The sequence below is a fragment of the Littorina saxatilis genome, linkage group LG4, assembly GCF_037325665.1.
Source record: "Littorina saxatilis isolate snail1 linkage group LG4, US_GU_Lsax_2.0, whole genome shotgun sequence".
Taxonomy (NCBI): domain Eukaryota; kingdom Metazoa; phylum Mollusca; class Gastropoda; order Littorinimorpha; family Littorinidae; genus Littorina; species Littorina saxatilis.
The window spans coordinates 58418248-58439264 of record NC_090248.1 but is presented as its reverse complement, the minus strand read 5'-3'; the positions used below and the strand labels follow the sequence as shown (position 1 = coordinate 58439264).

At 43.6% G+C, this 21017-nt stretch overlaps 1 protein-coding gene and 1 long non-coding RNA gene across 2 annotated transcripts in view; one reads left to right on the top strand and one right to left on the bottom strand.

Moving 5' to 3' along the window:
- The window catches only part of LOC138965201 (RNA-splicing ligase RtcB homolog), a 145398-nt gene that overhangs the window by 7686 nt on the left and 116695 nt on the right, over positions 1-21017 (bottom strand). The window lies entirely within an intron of this gene.
- On the top strand, positions 11304-14320 carry LOC138965188 (uncharacterized). Its single transcript, XR_011455350.1, has 4 exons — positions 11304-11742; positions 12249-12351; positions 13796-13856; positions 14227-14320. It is a non-coding gene; the product is annotated as an uncharacterized lncRNA (long non-coding RNA).

Here is a 21017-nt window from a genome sequence, read left to right as displayed (position 1 = left end):
AGTTTTAGGTTTGAAGTCCTTACCAATTACAAGAAATAATCAATTCTTAATAAAGTTTATTGCTATCTTTAGAAACAGTTCTCCAGGGCTTGGGCTATTTTTAGACCGTCAACACAGACGGTACAGCTTCGTCAATCCCCGCGTGAAGGAAATCGCTCACCTTCCACGTGCATAACGTAGTGATATTGACATGCCAGATTAGCGCGGTAGCGGATTGTGCTAAGCAGGAAAGCGCGCTTTTCTGTATTCTTGTTAACTTCGCAATTTCCGGAAAACATCCACTTTCACTTTGAGACTGTTCTGTTTACATTCGACACTATCAACACCACTTTGCAATACTGAAATAATTTTTTCTGTTTTCGAAAGCTACAGCCAATCGTTATTATATCCCCTTAGGTACAGTTTTATAACATTATTGGCACATGTAAACAATAGGAATTAATTAATGAACGCTACGAAAAGGGCAGCCTTTAACCTATGAACTTACAACTGTGTTGACATAGACCACCACCATCTATGTCTCTCTCTCTCTCTCTCTCTCTCTCTCTCTCTCTCTTACACCCCTTACCTGTTCGCAAACCTTTACCCAAATGTATGCTAAATGTATATACAATACAAGACAAGACAAGACATGGCAAGACAAGACAAGTTAGGAAAAGGTTGCCAGTAGGCCAATAGAGGGATGACAAGACAAGACAAGGCATGACAAGACAAGACAGGACAGGACAGGGACCAAAAAAAAAAGAAAGAAAAAAAGAAAGATAACTAATTCGGTCAACAGATGTAAAAGAAATAAGCATTTGTTTGGGTTGAATGTTTGGGTGTCACCCTGTATATATTTGTATTTTTGCAGGACAGGGTCGAGTTGTGATGATGTCAGGGCGACTGAAGACACACCAACAAGTATTCTTCGGAAGTGTTTGGAACACAAATGAACATTATTTCATAATAAAAAGGCGGCTGACATTGATGTTCATATCGGTTCATGTTCATATTCTCAGCACAGACGTGTGCTTAGAAATCGGATGTTTAAGAACAAGAGACAACCCTGAATAAAGCCTTATGAAATATGGTTGGAGCTGGATCAAAAGTGTGTGTGTGTGTGTGTGTGTGTGTGTGTGTGTGATTGAAGGGCAACATTTATAAATGATGAGACAGAAAGCTAAAGCACATCCTTTTATCGTACGTTCCATATCGTCCTCCTACTTTAAATGCTTGCTAATACAGACGTTCTCCAAGAAAACGTCTATCCAGTAATGTTTTGTTTATCGCAATGAAAGCTTTTTTTTTAGAAGAATGAAGAGGAATCAAATTTTTAAAAAACAAAAACCAAGACCAATTGAATTGCTCAAAACGTAAAGAAACAGGATGATTTTGGTTCAGTAGTACTATTTGTAGACCCTTAAAGCAATACACCCACAAGGGATTCCAGTGTATCAGTGCAAATAGAAAATTTCTGATATAACTTGAAAATTAAAACAGACTGAATTGTGATAAAAAGAACCAAAATCCCGAGTAGTTTTTTTTTTAGGTCTCCCTCTTCACTCAATCCCCAAACTCATATTCTGTACCGAAAAGAGCTCAAACACACACGTGGACAGACAGACACGCACACACACTTTGGTAAACATCATGTATGCTTCTCGACTCTGCTGATCCACAATTAGAAATATCGCTATCATCATTTATTTTTGGTCACCGTCTTTCCCTTTTCACAGGCAAGTTTTTTTGTGTAGCATTTCCCATAGAACCCCGATGGCTCCACGGTAGAGACACAATGATCAGCCCATACCAATCACGTTATTTTCTCGAATCAATTAAAAACCTTTAAACAAAAACAAAACAGCTGAGTGACGTCTCACGCTCGAAAGATGTGGAGATGATTAGCGGCACTATCCAGATCTCCAAGAGAAAGAAACTGTTTTTAGCTTCATGTTACAGACCACCAAGAAGAACAGATGAGGGGTACACCAGAGAGGCGACATCAGAAATTGCCAAGCTGAAAGAAAAGGCAAAGAAGAACATCTTGATCGTCGGTGGTGATTTCAACTTACCGGACATCAACTGGAATACCACTAATGTTGCTGGACGCCAGTACCCAGAGCGGGTGAACAGAGCATACCTGGACACCATTGCAGACGCTGGCATGGAGCAGCTAGTACGATTCCCTACGCGCAAGAGCAACACCCTGGACCTGATCATAACAACACACCCAGGCCTCAGCCAGCGTTGTAGACCCCTACCGTCTATCGGCAACAGCGACCATGACATCGTCCTCTTCGACTGTGCCCTCGCCCCCTTCAGACCACGTCCGACTCGCCGGAAAATCACCTTATGGAAGAAAGCCGACACTGAGGGCATCAAGCAAGACTTCCTTGACTTCACTCCTGAATTCATGGCCGCCCCAGATGACGTCCATGGACTGTGGTCTCTTCTCAAGTCCAAGACTCATGAGATCATGGAGAACCGAGTACCAAGCAAGATGTCTGCCAGCCGCTACTCCCACCCATGGATGAACACTGACATCAGAAGAGCCATACGAAGAAAACAACGAGCCCACAAGAAAGCAAGAAAGACGGGGAAAAAGCGTGACCGCGACAGGTACAGGCGACTACAGCAAGAGGTCAAGTTCCACATCAGAGGCGCCCACAAGCAGTACATGGAAGACATCGTCAGTGAAGACTTCACTGCAAACAGCAAGAAGTTCTGGGCCTACGTGAAAAGCAAGGGGCAAGACTCTGCTGGAGTTTCACCACTGAAGAACGTAGATGGCTTCCTGCAGAGCGACAGCGCCAAGAAGGCGGAGATCCTGAATGAACAGTTCCAGAGGGCGTTCACCACCGAGGACACATCTCGCATCCCCAGTATGGGCGACAGCCCCTTCCCGGCGATGGATGATATCCACATTAACGAAGGTGGTGTCCGCAAGCTCCTGAGGAACCTGAAGACGGACAAGGCAACTGGACCAGACTCCATTCCAGCCTTCATCTTGAAGATGGCTGCTGACCAACTGGCGCCCATCCTTGTCCGACTGTTCCAGCTCTCGTTGGATACTGGGGAGGTCCCGCTTGACTGGCGCCAGGCCTGGGTGGTGCCTATCTTCAAGAAAGGGGAACGACACCTTGCAGCCAACTACCGCACTGTCTCGCTCATCTCCATCACCTGCAAGATACTCGAGCACGTGGTGCACAGCTCCATCATGAAGCACTTTGACCACCATGCCATCCTTACCAACTGTCAACATGGCTTTCGGCGTAAACGCTCATGCGAAACCCAGCTCATCGTCACAGTTCATGAAATTGCCCGGCAGCTAGCAGAGGGAGCCCAGGTCGACGCCATCCTGTTGGACTTCTCCAAAGCCTTCGACAAGGTGCCCCACGCCCGCCTGCTCACGAAACTGGCTTACTACGGAGTGAGAAACGACACCCTCAAGTGGATCTCTGCCTTCCTCAGTCAGCGTCAACAGCAGGTGGCCTTGGAGGGCGTCCTATCGTCTCCAGTCGGAGTGCAGTCCGGAGTTCCGCAGGGGACCGTCCTGGGTCCTCTCCTGTTTTTAGCCTTCATCAACGACCTCCCTGAATCCGTTCAGTTCAGCAGCGTCAAACTCTTTGCAGACGACTCCCTACTCTTCAAACGTATATCCTCTCCAGCGGACAGTCTGCAGCTCCAACAGGACCTATCCAGCCTCGAACAGTGGGAATCAACATGGCAGATGGAGTTCAACCCCAGCAAGTGCACCGTCATCCGCATTGCCCCGAACAAGAAGAAGCCCATCCTACCAACTTCCTACAGCCTCCATGGACAGACTCTGGAAACAACACCATCCAGCAAGTACCTAGGGGTCTTAATCTCCGATGACCTGTCCTGGAGCAGCCACGTGCAAGCGACTGTCAACAAGGGCAACAGAACTGTGGGCTTCTTGCGGCGGAACTTCCGGGAGTGCACCACCACCGTCAGAGCTGCTACGTACAAGGCCATGGTCAGACCGGTCCTTGACTACGCCTCGCCAGTCTGGGACCCGATCTCTCAGAAAGACGTCACGGAGCTTGAAAAAGTCCAACGCAGAGCAGCCCGTTACGTCCACAACAACTACAGCGATCGGACCCCAGGCTGTGTGACCAGCATGCTGAAGACCCTCCAATGGGAACCACTCGCCGACAGAAGACTCACCAACCGCCTCACTATGCTCTACAAGATCAACAACGGCATAGTCGACATCAACAAGGCCGAGTTCTACACCTCTGGCGACAGCCGCACCAGAGGAGCCCAGAGACTGTTCCAGGAGAGGGCATCCCATCCTGTTCTCTTCAACTCCTTCTTCCCCCGAACACTGCGTCAGTGGAACAAGCTCGACCCTAAGACCACAGTTGCTCCTTCACTGGAGTCCTTCCAAACTGGTCTGGGTCGTACCCACGGACTTGCCTCGCTGACACAGTAACCCTGCAGCTCTTCGTGTAAATAGTTTTATACTTTTAACCATCTTCTCGGAGTTATTGGGTCACCCACCACCAGTAACCAATCACCCAGTACTCCGCCGCAGGACTACAGACGTTCTGATGAACCCAGTCCACATCAAGAAAGAAGAAGAAGAAGAAGAACCCAGGAGGGTAAATGACTTAGAAGGCTTCGGGTAATCTTGAACTTTAATGTGTTAAATTCATAGCTCATAATTCAGAGGCATTCAAGCCTCCAAATTTGGAGAACCTGCACTTGTAATCATAACAAGTCTTTTAGATCCCTTTAAAGTCACGGAATGAACTCCGATGAACTGTACGAATCATAGCGTACTCTGGTAGGAATGCATTTTGTTTACAAATTACATGCGTCAAAGAAGGAATTATCCGTGTCAGCGGACAGGGGAGGCAACTTTGTCGTGTAATTGAAGTCCCTTGGTTGACAACCTGCGCCATTTTCGCCGATCAAACAACCAAATTAATTAATTATGCTTAGGTTTGGAGCTTAATCCGTCAATTAATTTCATGATAAATGTTCTTGGGCTTGATTACAGGTACTTGGATCTAAAATAAGTAAAGTATGCCACTCGATTCTGAGCTATGAATTTAACACACTAAAGTTCAAGATAACCAGGCTTCGTGCACCATGATCAAGGGGGAAGGAGAGACCCAAATCGACAACCAGCACGGAGTTACCACTCAATCGGTGATTTCGTCTTGGAGGCAGCCATTTTTGGAAGGGGAATAACTTACTTGCTTTTATTGTCGACTCGGAGTGAGCTCCCCTCGTTTGTCGGCGATCCAGGTTTCGTGTCTTAACTGGACGAACTAGTCCTTGAGTTTGCCGAACAAGTTCACCCATAAGACACAAACCATGGTTCGGCGAACCAATGGTTCGTCTGGTTAAGAACAGCCTTTACAAACACAGAGAGAAAGAGAGAGAGAGAGAGAGAGAGAGAGAGAGAGAGAGAGAGAACGGGAGAGAGAGGGGACAGAGAGAGAGAGTGAGAGAGGAGAGAGAGAGAGGAGACAGAGAGAGAGAGAGAGAGAGAGAGAGAGAGGGGGAGACATAGGGAGACAGAGACAAAGTGAGACTGAAGAGAGAGTCTCAACTGAGAGGGAAAGTTGAGGCACGTTCAAATAGTCCAAAAACAACGATGGTATGGCGTCACTCAAATCCTTTATTCATCCATTTTGAAAACAAAGAGACGTAAAACGGATAAAGGGACACTATGATACAACGATTCAGCTGATAGCGTAACTGTGTCAATCCTCCTTCTTCATTAAAATGATAAGATTGTGTATTTGTTGTCTGTACTTTTTTCACTGTTTTGTTTGGGGGAGAGGGGGGGGGGGGGGGGGGTAACGGGAGAATGTTCCACGCACTCATGCAGCTTGTGCATGCCTTTTACAGTAAATGCATATTACCTTCGGTCAGATAGCAACAGAAAATCAAACTAAGGCGAAACAAGAGATTAAAGCCACCCCTCCACTCACACTCTTGAACACATACCAAAAATTAATATCTCGACTGATCCCGGAGCAGAGGGGATATTTTTATTTATTATGAATTGATGTTTAGCAAATTGACACTAGTTCTTCTTCTTCTTCTGCGTTCGTGGGCTGAAACTCCCACGTACACTCATGTTTTTGCACGAGTGAAATTTTTACGTGTATGACCGTTTTTACCCCGCCATTAAGGCAGCCATACGCCTTTTCGGAGGAAGCATACTGGGTATTTTCGTGTTTCTATAACCCACCGAACTCTGACATGGATATGGGATTACAGGATCTTTTCCGTGCGCACTTGGTCTTGTGCTTGCGTGTACACACGAAGGGGGATAAGCCACTAGCAGGTCTGCTCATTAGTTGACCTGGGAGATCGGAAAAATATCCACACTTAACCCACCAGGCGGCCGCGGCCGGGATTCGAACCCTCGACTTTCCGATTAAGAGGCCGACGTCTTACCACCCCGCCACAGCGCCCGTCCAGACTAGTGTCTGTCAGGTAAAACAATCATTCATCAAAAAGTCTTATTCTGCACAGAAAGCTAATACTCAGAAAGCACCCCGGTTGTTGACTTTTTGTATGCATCGATCCAGGTAGACGGACGGCCTTATGCCATGCAAAACCCTGTCAAGGTCAAACATCATCAACCGAAATGGTCACACTTTTAAGAGTAGTAACATTAGCTGAGTATTATTGGCAAACAGAAACGACGATTTTGAACTAGAAATGATCACATTTACCTTTAGAAACCCTAGATTTGAAGTATAAAACAATTAGTTTGAGAAATTTCTTTGAAATTATTGAAAATGACCGTTTACGATTCTGTGTTATTTGTTATGTTTGCGTGTTTGTTTGAGTCAGTTCTTCAGCGTCGGAGTCCGAATGCGTCAAATACTTTCCAGTGCCTTCGAGGAGGCAGAAGTTCAGCAGACGAAACCCTTTGTGACTTTTTGTTGTTCAAGTAAACAGTCCTTAAAACAAAACGCAACAAAACATCAATAATTACTGATATTGATAGGAACAAATTAGATGTGTGTGCTTGAAAGTTCTAAACGGGGCGGGGATGTAGCTCAGTCGGTAGCGCGCTGGATTTGTATCCAGTTGGCCGCTGTCAGCGTGAGTTCGTACCCACGTTCGGCGAGAGATTTATTTCTCAGAGTCAACTTTGTGTGCAGACTCTTCTCGGTGTCCGAACACCCCCGTGTGTACACGCAAGCACAACTGAGACCAAGTGCGCACGAAAAAGATCCTGTAATCCATGTCAGAGCACAGGCGGAAGGTATCGTTCACTGGACCACTACTTCCATAGAAAGACTGCAAGGTTTGTTACTCAGCTTCGAGTCGTCTGTGTTCTTGGAGTCGCTTCCTGTGGACAATTTTTTTTTGTTCAAGACGGTTTGCCTCTTCCTACAGTCTGTGTGAGGTCAAATAAATACAGTTGAATGATTGTTTTAACTGTATGTACCTTTAATTTTCAGCTGCCGTCTGCTGCAGGTTGTTTTTAACCATCATTTGGACGAATGTTCGTTTGCGAACCGCCACCCCATAGTTTGTAAGAAATCATGCATCCCGCACCGAATATGCATACCAGTGCTCATTGGTCTAAAACATATGTAAATATTGCAGGAAAGGGAAGCTACCCACGGGAGTTTCACTTTAGGTTTTTGGCGAAGAGCCGTTTGCGGAATAAATCGAATATCCGGTTATTAACCAATGATCGCATCGGACTACTATCTCCTCGGACATACGACGATTATCATTCGCACAGGATCTAAGTGGTATGCCGTTGACAGACACCTTTGGTCGCACAAAATACGGTTTAAAAACATGCAGCGGACAGGCAGCTAAATATAAAAGGTACAGATAGTTAGAACATTCATTTATCACGGCATTTGTAAAGTTACAAGGATTCTTAACATTGGCAATTATTTTTTGCATAATTTTTTTCTGAAGTTAGTGGAGCACGACTCGAAGCTGAGTGACAAACCTTGCAGTCTTTCTATGGAAGTAGTGGTCCAGTGAACGATACCTTCCGCCTGTGGTCAGAGTTCGGTGAGTTATAGAAACACGAAAATACCCAGCATGCTTCCTCCGAAAGCGGCGTATGGCTGCCTAAATGGCGGGGTAAAAACGGTCATACACGTAAAATTCCACTCGTGCAAACCACGAGTGCACGTGGGAGTTTCAGCCCACGAACGCAGAAGAAGAAGAAGAAAGTTCCAAACAAAATTGCCCCCAGAAATTGCAAAAGGTCAGGCTGATTTTCCTGGTACCATATAAAACTGAACAGACTTGAACCTTTAAAGGCAGAGCACTCTTGCAGGGTGAGCCAGCATCAAGGAGAAGACAAGCAGAAGGGATGCCACTTGGTACTGGCGGGAGCTCCCTCCTTTCGCATCTGCGTCGCTCCCTCCTTTCCCCCCTGCGTCGCTCCCTCCTTTCCCCCCTGCGTCGTCCCCTGCGTCGTCCGCTGCGTCGCCCTTTTCGTCGTCCGCTGCGTCGCCCTTTTCGTCGTCCGCTGCGTCGCCCTCTTTGTCGTCACTTTGGTCATCGTCGCCCCCTCCGTTGTCACTTTGGTCATCGTCGTTCCCTCCGTCGTCAATTTGGTCATCGGCGCTCACTCCCTCGTCACTGGCAGAGCACTTTTCTTCAAGGTCAGCATGTTTGCATGCACTTTCAGCAAGAACCTTTTCAAACAACGGATCAGCGTCCAGATTGGGATTGTCGTCGCCACAGTCTGTTTCTTCCATCTCCGTTGCGGCAGCGGTCGTAATCTCGTACTGTCCGCAGATTTCAGACTTCTTCTTGGCAAGCATTGCGCTGCAAGTCTCATTAGATTTACTTTTTGTCATCTTGGCGAGCTTGAACATCTCTGTCACGGTCTTGTTAATTTGTTCCTCCCCATTCGGACATTGTGCCACATATCTCGCTGTTATTTGGTTTATCGCCATTTGTTCTAGTGCTGCGTCGTTGTTTCCAGATCCGTTGGTGGAATCCGGGCGGAGGTTTGCAAGGTCTCCTAAGCCTCCGGGCCCTCCGGGCCCTCCGCCCGGAGGCCCTCCGCCCGGAGGCCCTCCGGGGCCTTTGGCGCCTCCGCCGCCTATACTGGCAGGATCGAAGGCAAGGTTCGGGCTTGCCAACACAAAAATGCAAACGACTGCACCCATCTCTGGGAGCAAAAGTCCAACACGACTATGACAATGTTAACCGGGAAGCAAACAATTGGCGTGTGCCCTGGCAGTGTCCTTGCTGGCGTTTGGAGCTCACACCGTCGTACGAAGAAGAAGAAGAAGTTTGGAGCTCACAAAGGTTAATCGTTGCCCAACAGCGGCTAGCGATCGGACTGATGACGTTTTGTTGTGACGAAAAATTTAGCTGTGACGTAGTATTTCTTGTGACGAAAATTGTAGCTGGGACGTAGTATTTCCTCCAAGACCCGATCGGAAGCAGTCTCGGCGTGTCCAAACCCTAACTGCAAGATCTGAGACTATTCCATTTTAAGGGGGGCTCACACACAGGCGGAGCAAACCAAGCGGAGCAAGAGCGGAGCAGGCTGCACCAGGCGGAGAGATGACGCTACTTCCGTTGCTGTGGCCGAGGTCTTGTCGGTAGCGCAAATAAGTTAGGTTACGCATGGAGTTACGAACACGTAAAGCCTACATATTCCGTAGCTCCGCAAATGCGTAACTTGGTGGTCACGACGCTTGCTTAGTCGTTTGCGGAGTAACGAAATACGTAAGGAGCTAACGCTGTGCGCAAAGTTGTACTATTTTTAGTGAAGGGGTATATCCCGTGAAGTCGCGTCTAACTAGTGACGTCAAAAGCCTCAAGGAAGTCTATTAGTCTCGGCGATACGGAGAATTCTTTCTCAGTTTTTGTGTACTTTAAGGTAGTTCACTGGACCCGTTAAATATAATTTGGTTTCTCCCAAAAGTTGGTTATTTTTTAAGTTCGATCTGTCTGCTATGCATTCAGCATAAAAAAAATATAGGGTAGTGGGTTCGTTTCGGAGCTATGAGTCTCGGAAGACAGTGCCCGTTTTGAATTTTGGACCGAAAAATCGAAAAATGGGTATGTTTTGAAAACGGCCAATTACACAAACATCTGCATAGGAATAGTCATTTAAAAAATATCACCCAAAGCAGCAATGGGCAGGTAACGAAGTGCACTGATAAACGAAAATGTTGCGCATACTCAAACTTTGTGACGTCACGTCTTTTGCCAGAGTTTATTTTAAATTTGTTCCTCATGTTGAGGTATTTTATTGCTGGTAGCCTGGAAATAAATTACGATTTGATGAGATGGGTTGTAAACGCAAGAGCGATCAAAACGGCATTAAAAAAAACAAAAAAAACGACAGGTTGGTAGTGTTTTTAGGGGGGGTTCACTCCCTTGATTAACCCCACCCTTTGCACTATTACTGTCCAGTGTGCCTCAGAAAAATATGTGTCACGATAATGTAAAGGGCTGTTGTCCGATCATTTGTCTCAGATATATGAGCCAACTAAATTATGTTTTTAAAAACCACTGTTACATAGAACCTCTGTTGAAAGTCAAAGGTCACCGCAACTTTGAAAGGCCACAAGTCCGATTCAAATGTAATAAAAACGCCAATCAAAAGGTGGAGGTCACTTGTTTGATACAAGTGTAATAATAAAAATTAATAATCAAGGCTTGGTTTATAATTTTGCTTAATAGTGCGTACTGTTATTTGTTACGGTTTGAAGGCTGGGACTTTTTGAGGGTGGAATTAAAGCAATTTTTCGCCTTATGGGCCCCTTATGCCTCGAAGGACTTCAATTATTGTATTATCTGCTGCCAGCGTACAGTAGAAAGAGGGCTGCATACACAAGACACTTGTTCTTAATACTACTGGCTGTTATTCTAGTTCAAACACCGGTTTTAACATGTGGTATTCTGATGCAATCACGCTGTGAGCATCACGGGTTGGGAGACACTCTCTTACCTGCTACCGGAGCTTCAATGTTAGCTTTGGTGATTATTACGATGTCACTGGCAAAGAGAACGGCTTTGTACCGATTTCATTAGATGCCCACGTGTTTTTGACCTCGTGGTTGGGAGGCGTGTCGCATTGTTTTTATTTCTGGCGGTGTCGTCATTTTCTGACGTCATTCACTTACGCTGCCTGAAAAATGTGACGTTTGTTCTATTTACGTCATTCGAATGTTCGACGTGTTCTTCTTCTTCTTCTTCTTCTTCTGCGTTCCCTGTTCGATGTGTTCGAATTCCCAGCCTGCCAGGAAAAAATGGCGACACAACTCAGTGGCTTCCCTTTGTGTATGAAGAGTAATATCCCTGTCTCCATTTGACCTGCCTTAAGCGGGGCTCACACACAGGTGGAGCAAGCGGAGCAAGGGTGGAGTAGGCTGCACCAGGCGGAGAGATGACGCTACTTCCGTTGCAGGAGTGGAGAAAGTGGTGTGTGCGGAGCGGAGCAAGGAATAGGACACGTTTCTATTTTTTGGCTCCGGTGCAGCGTTGCAGCCAATCAGCGCACTCATCACTTTCTCCGGAAATAGTAGTGTGACACTAGGTGGCATCCCAAATAACGACGGCCGCCTTTTTCGAAAGAACTTTTTCATGGATTTTACACAAGAATACCGAAACGGAAAGATAGAATGTGGTTTCCGCTAGATTTCAAGTCACGCTTTTCACTTTTCCGAGGAAGCCAACAGCTGAGTGTGAAGAAACGCTGCTGTTCAACTTCGAAATCTCCAGTCGCAGACGACCTTCGCTTTTGCAGTACAGTCAATGCAGGTGCAATGTTACTCATTTCGATCAGCTTGTTTTCGTATATATTTTTGCATTAAGATCATGTACAATGATTGGAATCAAATGAGGAATGACTTCGGTATGCAAATGCGTTGGTTTGGCCGAAATCAATTCAGCAGTAATTAAGCTAGGTTCTTTCTCGTCAGTTTGTTTTTGGCGACTGAAGTTTGTCTTCTGAATGTCTACCACTTGCTTGATTTTGATTGTTTGTTCAGCTCCTCGGCACAAAATTCATCATGCAAGATATCAATTTGTTGAATGATAAGGGGATAAGTGAAGTTCAAACATTTATCTGCTTGCAAAAACAATCGCAGGGACAGATCTATCTGCTTCATTGACTGACAGATTGTCATAGAATTTCCAACGTAAAATGACTCGTTTGCAGACTCTCTAATTAGATCCATCGAGTGTTTGTGTTCTTAGATCCATTGGCTATGCAGGCTTTTTTGCGATCATAACATTGTTTGGGTTTGTGCTGGTGCAATCTGCAGATCAGAGGAGATTGACCGCAGGGTGACGCAGTGACAGTGATCAATGCAACTTGTGTTCGACACTCAATATTGCCTTCTACCAAACTCAAGGGCAAAACAAAAGGTACATGCTTGTGAATTCATATTATGTAATGTCTGTGAAGATTAACACCGTTTTTAGCTCTAGGTTGAGTGATCATTTTTATTAATATCCAATTCAAGTTACATACGATACATACTCCGCCCCAGCACCACCCCCATAGCACTGCTATTCAGATACTACAGTCCAACAACCAACCCTCTAAAAGTCCCCCCCCCCCCCCCCACTCTCGGTGTAACATCTGTTGCTATCTGCACCTTTGTGTGGTAATGGGGAACTCGTGCTCAAATAGTCTCAGAACTGTTGATATTATAAGAGTTTTATTTACCAATGGTTCTCCCCTCCCTCCTTCATATTACACCGACACTCTCTATGCCCACCCCCCTTCCCCTTCCCCCACCCCTTCCCTCTACAGGCACGTCTACTAAAGTCTCAGACGTGATAGGATCAAGAGGATGCCACAATGATCCCGGTAACTTTGCAAATGAGACAGTGACAAAAGGTCAGGTGTCATGTCTACTGTCCCGAATGACACACGATTGCTGACATTTCACCATTGCCAAAAGAATAAACAAATAAGAAATAGGTAGAACATGAATGTGAAAACTGACTTTGATTGTTGATCAGTATTTTCTATACCACTAACAAATAATCTACTTACACATAGCTGTTTGGCAAATGTATGTTGCATGGGACACACTGACATGAAAGTGGAAGATGTTTTTCCCTCTAGAGAAACTACATATCAAGTTACACTTTTTGTGCTCTTCCATTCCAGTTGGCAATCAATTGTTAACGCATGTTATTAGAAAAAAATAGAACGAAAACAGATTAGATAGAATGAAAAATGTACTGGTGATGTCATTTGGGACATACTGACATGAAAACGTCACCTTTTGTCATTGTCTCAAATACTGTAATCATACTGATATATATATATATATATATATATATATATATATATATATAACAGAAGAAAGTTATTCCACAGTCATTTTTGCTAATACATTACAGTGTTACACACTGCACAACAGGAATTTGTGCTAAGTTATAATCTACAAACAACAAAGACCCTCCAGCCCCCCCCCCCCCCCTCCTCACCTGCAACATATACATGTTCATGTCCAACTTTCCCAGTGGCTCTTAATCTTATGTCTATGACTGTTGATATTGAAGAGTAGAAAGTGTTTAGTTTTCAATGAAATTTCCCCTCACACACACACACACATACACACACACTCACGCACAAACACACACGCACATGCACATAGCTGTTGTCTCCTTCTCAATCTCTCTATGTCTCTCTGTTTAATTAACATATTTGGATTACTAACTCTTCACTGAGATTCAGTGTTATGTGTTATGTGGAGTAAGATTAGTGAATGTTGCTGCTGATTCTGTTGTTCTTACTGTTCTTCCTCCCTGCATAATCTTTTTTCTCTTAAACATTTGTTTTTTATTACTACAGTGCGTCTATGGAGTGTACATCAGAGATGTGATGGGACCAAAAGCATTCCAAAATGAAACAGGTAACTTTTTAAACTGGTCTTCATTTGGTTTATTGAGAAGTTGGTTCACATGATACATTTCAGAGTCGTCCTTTTAAATTCGTTGAATATTGCACCAGTCACTACATCTATAGATGACCATGCTGATTAGTTTCAAACTGTGTACATAACCAGCTTATCCCCACCCGTACAGTACTTCCCTCAGTTCCTGAACTACCCTTCTACAGCCCCCACCCTTCCCATCTCCCCAAACTCATTGGATCACTGACATGACACTGATCTTTATTTTATGATTAAATGTTCTTTGAGTAAAATCATATAGACTGTTGGTGCTGCTAATGTTGTTGTGACTATTCTTCCTCTGTGTATTCTTTCTTAATCTTTTCTTCAGATTGCAGTTCTCTCATGCACCACATCGTCTATCAATGGAGTCTACAACATTGTCTGAGATGTTATTTGAGTAGAGAATGTCAAAATGATGAAGGTAAACTTTTAAACACAGAGCTGAACAAACTGCTGAATTCAAATATACAATATGAATTTACAGTCAACTTCCTTGTAAACGCCCAGTATCGAGCACACGCCCACCCCCTACTTTGGGTCAACAAACTCTGTATAGGGTATATAGGGTATAGTACCTTGTAATCACTCACCCCCACATCCAAAGGTGTAAAAAAAAAACACCCGACAGTTTCTTTTTGTTCTTAATCCTCTTCACAAAATACAGAGATATTGGCCGAGTGAATAATGACAAGAGGCTGCAATGCAGACATACTGCTGAGTTCATACATCAATTGGCCACTGCAGTCTTTGGATAGCCATTTATTTTATTTATTTATTTATTTTATTTTATTTACGAGGATTTATATCGCGCACGTATCTCACCACACAAGGCGACTCAAGGCGCATGTTGCCTATTAATGCCGTGTGAGATGGAATTTTTTACACAATATATCACGCATTCACATCGGCCAGTAGATCGACTGCCTTTAGGCGCTGCATCCACCTTTCACGGCCTATTATTCCAGGTCACACGGGTATTTTGGTGGACATTTTTATCTACGCCTATACAATTTTGCCAGGAAAGACCCTTTTGTCAATCGTGGGATCTTTAACGTGCACACCCCAATGTAGTGTACACGAAGGGACCTCGGTTTTTCGTCTCATCCGAAAGACTATGTCAAAAGTGGACAAATATTTGAGAGACGACGTCGACCTTGGGGGATTTAAAGAGATCAAGTAAACTGACCTGTGTGTTTTTTTTGGTTTTTTTTAAATTTTTTATAAAACGTTGCTGTGTTTGACATGTATACATTTCCCCCCTCCCCCCTCTTTGATCAGGAAAACGGAACTGAATGCAGTTATGATGTTTCATTGTGCAAGTTTATGACTTTTGTCCCGACACAAGCGCTGCTGCTCGTAACGCTAGATATGCGAAGCAGATCTTCAGTCATAATTTTTTTTTGCGATATGAGCATTTGTTCTAAAACTATGACACACAGGTATTGCTTTGTTTAGGTTTCCAGTTCCATTCGGGCGAAGCACTTGCACACACACGAACGAGTGTATTTCATGAATTCGTATAATTCTTACTGTTTCAGGTTAAAAAAAAAAAAAAAACCCACAGTTTGCAGTGACCCAACTGATTCTGGAATCTTTCTGACCGCTACATGTATTCGCTTCAAACAGTCACTAAGAGAATGTTGACCATAGTGAGGGTACGTTAAACCAATCAAATTCACAGAGGTCGCTTACAAATGATGTGCAAACATGTTCCAATTAATACAAATAAAAAAAATCTTACTGTTAAGCTAGACATGATGTATTAGGTAACAAACCTTGATACAGTAGTACTAATGAAATCAGCTCCCTTCTGTGGCACCGGAATAATTGCAGAACGCTTGTTCCCAGGAACTGGCACGTGGTGTAACTCTTGTATATATCCTGTAAAAATAAAATTCACACCAATGCACGGTCAACTTAAAATAAGCAAAAGGATGAGAAACAAGCAACAAACCAAAATTGTAAAACTCAAAGAGCGGTACCTCTTCATTTTTCAAAACCACTTATCTCATTTCATTAGCATACACTGTATGCTTTTGTCTGTTACGTACCGTCTTTGAAAGTTTGATCACAACACTGTAAAGACATGGGGAGTGGAGTGTTTTTATCTCCAGCTGGTCATCCTACTATCTGGCCCTCACTCAGTTTTTGACTCTACCCCTCCCCACCTCAGCCGTTTAGAGACTTATGGAAGTCCTTAACGTAGGCAGGACTAATTATCATACCATGAACAATCTCTTTCTCCTCGCCTTTTATTCAAAGTTCGTTTAATCTGTTTAAAATCACCAGCGTGGCGATCATGATAGGGAATTCATTTATCTTTATCCATGCAACCTGTGATTACTCCTGTCAAATTGGTGCTAAAAGAACAACCAGTCCGTTTTGAACTGTCTGGTTGGTATACACACGTAAATAGGCCCAGTGAAATTGAACACTTTATCTGTACATAGTTATTATGATATATGCGTGTGGAAGGAGTGTGAAGTTTTATGCATACACCATAACAAAATCCTGTGCTTTGCATTTGGTAAATAAACTGTTTGACTTGACTCGATTTCCTTACTTGTAATCAACAGATAGATCTAGATCTATCAGCATCACAATCCAGCTAATGAGCTATTGCAAGATTAAACAAAATCTCTGCATTTCAGCGCTTCACCCGATGAATAACAGACCCCAGGGGAGAATTAAACAGTAAAATGATGTGACATTTGTGAATGGATGCGTATTCTTGAAAACTTACCTTCAGAAACGTTGTTTTCGCTCAAATCAAAACACGCAATGTTGCGGAGGCCGCCATCTTGAATTTTTATGCTGCGGATATATAAAATTCTAAAAACGATCAAATTAAATACCAAAACACAAAAATACCCATAAGAGTATGTATGTCATGCGTGTGTTATCAGCAGACAACTTCTGGTGCATGGTAAACCATTGAATTTTACATTTGCTGAGTTGGGAATATTTACTGCTGAGCGCTTTTGGTACAAACTTCGTCTGCTGTAAATGCAGCCTTTTATTCCCTATCAAAAACAAAAACAAAGATTTCTGAAGTGGCTCTGTATCTGAAATCCCTTAAATAATTATAAGGAACAATATCACAAAGTATGATGTTTGTTGCAAGATGTGAATGATTGATTGGTGCCTCTGCAACATACGAGCCCCACTATAGGGGAATCCCCTACCGGAGCAGGATCGGAGCAGCCTGCTCCGGAACCGGAGCTTGTGTGTGAGAGGGCAGGTGGAGAGCGGAGCAGGATCGGTGCAGCCTGCTCCGCTTGCTCCGCCTGTGTGTGAGCCCCCCTTTAGTAATGTCATTTTATGGTCTTCCATAAATTAATTTATGTTACGAAATTCTGTTATTTTCTAAAGGGTTTTCTCAGCATTACCTCCAACCACCTTCCACAGTCATACTATGAACAAACACTAACACAAACACGCCGATTGATGATTATTGTCGCTGGTTTGACTCAGCGACTGCATTTTTGAGCAAAAAATGCATTTGGATGTAAGTCATCAATCAAAAAACATATATTTACACCATCAATTTTCTGGTATTCAAAGTTCAGCATGCAAGACAAAAGTGTCACATTATACCAGAAATTCTGTAAGAGCGGGTTTCGACTAGATGTACACTTGCACTTTGTTTTATCACCCCCGCCTTACACATAGACTAATAGCTGCATTTCACCGGCTACCAGCAGCGGTTACATGGTAACATATTTGCATGAATACAACAACATTGTCAAAATGGTTCCAAAAGGTTGGGCAACACTTCCCCCTTTTCACATCAATTTGCAGCAGTGCGCTACATGGCAAACTTATTTACATTAATACAACAAACTTGTCAAAACATGGTTAAATAAACTTGGCACAAAAATGGTCTGTTTCTCATCCCCATGGCGGTCACAGGCACTCGTCACGAGGTGGGCGTGGCCTATGGCTGTCACTTGTGATGGGGTCTTTTCTTATGGTTTATACAAGGTATGATACTGATTCTCTCGACCTCGTCGGCAAACTTCGCATTCCTGCCATACACAGCTTAGCAAAGCAAAACAACGGCTATGATAAAATCAAGAATACATTAAACTATCAGGCAGCTACAGATTTATACCAATTAGACGTTGCTACGGCTGTTATTTTGCAAAACGGCACGGATTTTGGCACACAAAAACCCACGTTGTTCTAGACCGAACGGAAGTTACGTATGACTTACTTCCCCTTATAATCAAACCAAGACAACAAGCTGTGCCTTCATTGGCTGAAGGAAAAATATTGCGCGAAATCTGACGTGTAGATCTGTTGTAGATTTGAGAAAACATAAGAAGGTTGGTTACGTGTAATCTTGAATGAAATAGTAAGATTGTTTTTGTTGCTCAAGACTGTTATTTTTATGGAGCTTTTCTCAATGTCTGTCCAAAATTGCGCACCATAAGAGAGAGGGAGGGAGATAGAGAGGAAAGAGAGAAATTTTGTTTCCCATCCACATCAGTTACGGGTTGGTTGTTGATGTAGAACGATAGCAAAGCAGTCAGGTCAGATAATGCACACAGCACGAGACGCTTGCAGAGAAGGATATTTCCATTTCACGTAGTTTAGCCGAAACTACAGGAAATGTGAGAGAGCGCATGTCCGGAAGAGCCATATCCGTATTTCCGGCGCCATTAGCGCACGTCTGAAACCGATGCTCCGCTTTTTTCGGTTGTTTATCGTGATTCATCTTGGTTTACGATCGAATTTTTCGGTCTCAAAGTACATCTTTCGATTCCGCGAACCTTGCTGCGTTGTTCTTTCAAAGAATTTGGAATGGAGAGCGAAGAAAACTTGCTCAAATCCGATTCCGAGGGTGAAGACTCTTCCCCTCCATGCTCACAGAGACCCCAGAAAAACATGGTTGAAATCACAAAAGTGAAACAAAAAGAAAAACCTCGACCCGAGGTAGTACAATTACCGACAAAGGATTGGGATGACATGAAAAAGCAGAATGAACGAATCCTGCGTGCACTAAAGAAATGGGATGCAGAAGAAGGGGAAATTGTGGAAGACGAAGATTCAGAATGTGTTCAACTTCGGAGTAGTTCCCCTTTGAAGAAGAAAGGACGCAGAGAAGAAGACAGTACCGTATCTTTTTTGGTGGACAATTCTGATGAAGATTTGGACTACCAAATTGAAAATCTTACCCGTGTGAGATCTTGTGGCGATCAGACAGAGAATCGCAGTGATGAAAATGCTGAAAGTGACACACTGACAGGGATTCAGCAAGATTATGAGGCTGATGAGGAGCTTGGCGATGATATTTCGGAACAGCTAGCCAAAATAGTCAACATGATGGCAAAAGGCAAAATGAACGAAGCAAAAATGAAAGACAAGATTTCGGAACACAAGCGCCCGAAAAACGTCGAACTAAAAGTTCCTCGAGTGAACCATGAAGTGTGGGACACAATGGACCATAACCAGAAAAGTGCAGATTTGCGTACTCAAAGAATTCAACACATTTTGCTTACAGCAGTGAACGCTCTTGTGTGTGCAACGAACGAGTGTGTTGGGGAAAACAAACATTGATGTGAAAAAACAAATGAAATCTCTGACCGATTCAATGGGGCTCATTCTCAAAGCGACTCACGAAATGTCAATGGACAGAAGAGTGTCGATTATGTCCGCACCGCAATTCAACAAGAAATACAAGAAACTCGTTTCTTCAGAAATCCCAGTGACAACAGAACTGTTTGGGGATGATTTGCGATCTGTGTTCGCCTCCATTGATTCGTCGTCCAAGCTTGGCATGGCAATCACTCGGTCATCAAGGGGAGACAAGTTTTTTCCATTCAGAGGTGGCAGGACAAAAAACTGGGACTACGACCAGAGAAGAGGCCGAGGCTGGACACGCGGCCGAGCAAGAGGTTACTATCCACGCTACCGGGGGAGAAGCTTCCGAGGGCAGAACAACACGACATTCAAATCAGCATAAATGAGGATGCACAGCCAGACCTGACCGGTAAGGTACGCTATCCAATAAACAAAAGTGTTCAGATACCATTTATTGCGGGTAGAATACAATACTCTATTGAAGAATGGAGAAAGCTGACATCAGATCCGTTTATTTTGAAAATGGTGCCAGGGGCTGAAATTCCACTGAGGGATTTATCAGAATTAGAAGTAGGAAAAGTGCCTACAACTCAAATCAAAGGTTATCAATTTTCTGAGATGGACAATGAAGTTCAGAAGTTACTGAAAATGAAAGTAATCGAAAAATGTGAAAGTGAAGATGGAGAAATAATATCCCCTGCATTCCTGGTGATGAAACCAGATGGAACATATCGAATGATTCTAAACCTGAAAGAGTTTAATCAGTCAGTGACGTATGAGCACTTCAAAATGGAAAATCTGACGTCAGCTATACGGCTTATGAGAAAAGGGTGTTACATGGCTTCAGTTGACTTGAGGCATGCATATTATTCTGTCTCAATCAAGCCACATTTCAGGAAATTTTTGAAATTCATTTGGAGAGAACAGTTGTATGAATACACCTGCTTCCCAAACGGGTTGTGTAACTGCCCAAGATATTTCACTAAGTTACTGAAACCAGTGTATGCTTGTCTGAGAAAAAGGGTTTTTTTGGTCAGCATCATTCATTGATGATTGCTATCTTCAGGGACAAACTTATGAGAGTTGTCTGCAGAATGTTCAGGAAACAGTACACTTGTTTGAAGCCCTTGGATTTATCATCCATGAAGAAAAGTCAGAACTTACCCCACTCAAAAAGATAAAGTATCTGGGGTTTTGGCTAGATTCAGAAAATATGTCTGTCTGTCTGACTGAAGAGAAAATTCAGAAACTGAAAAATACTTGCAGAAGTGTAAAAAACAGGAAAAGGATTACCATTCGGGAGCTAGCGCAAGTGATTGGTCAGCTTGTTGCTTCATTCCCAGCTGTGCTTTGGGGTCAGTTGTTCTATAGACAACTCGATAAGGTTAAGGTTGAAGCATTGAAAGTGAAAAAAGGGGATTTTGATGCATTGGTAGTTATATCAAAAGAAGCTGAAGAAGAGCTAGACTGGTGGCTACAGAACATAGATTCAGCTTTTTTCCCCATAGAAAGATCTGAACCTGAAATGGTAAT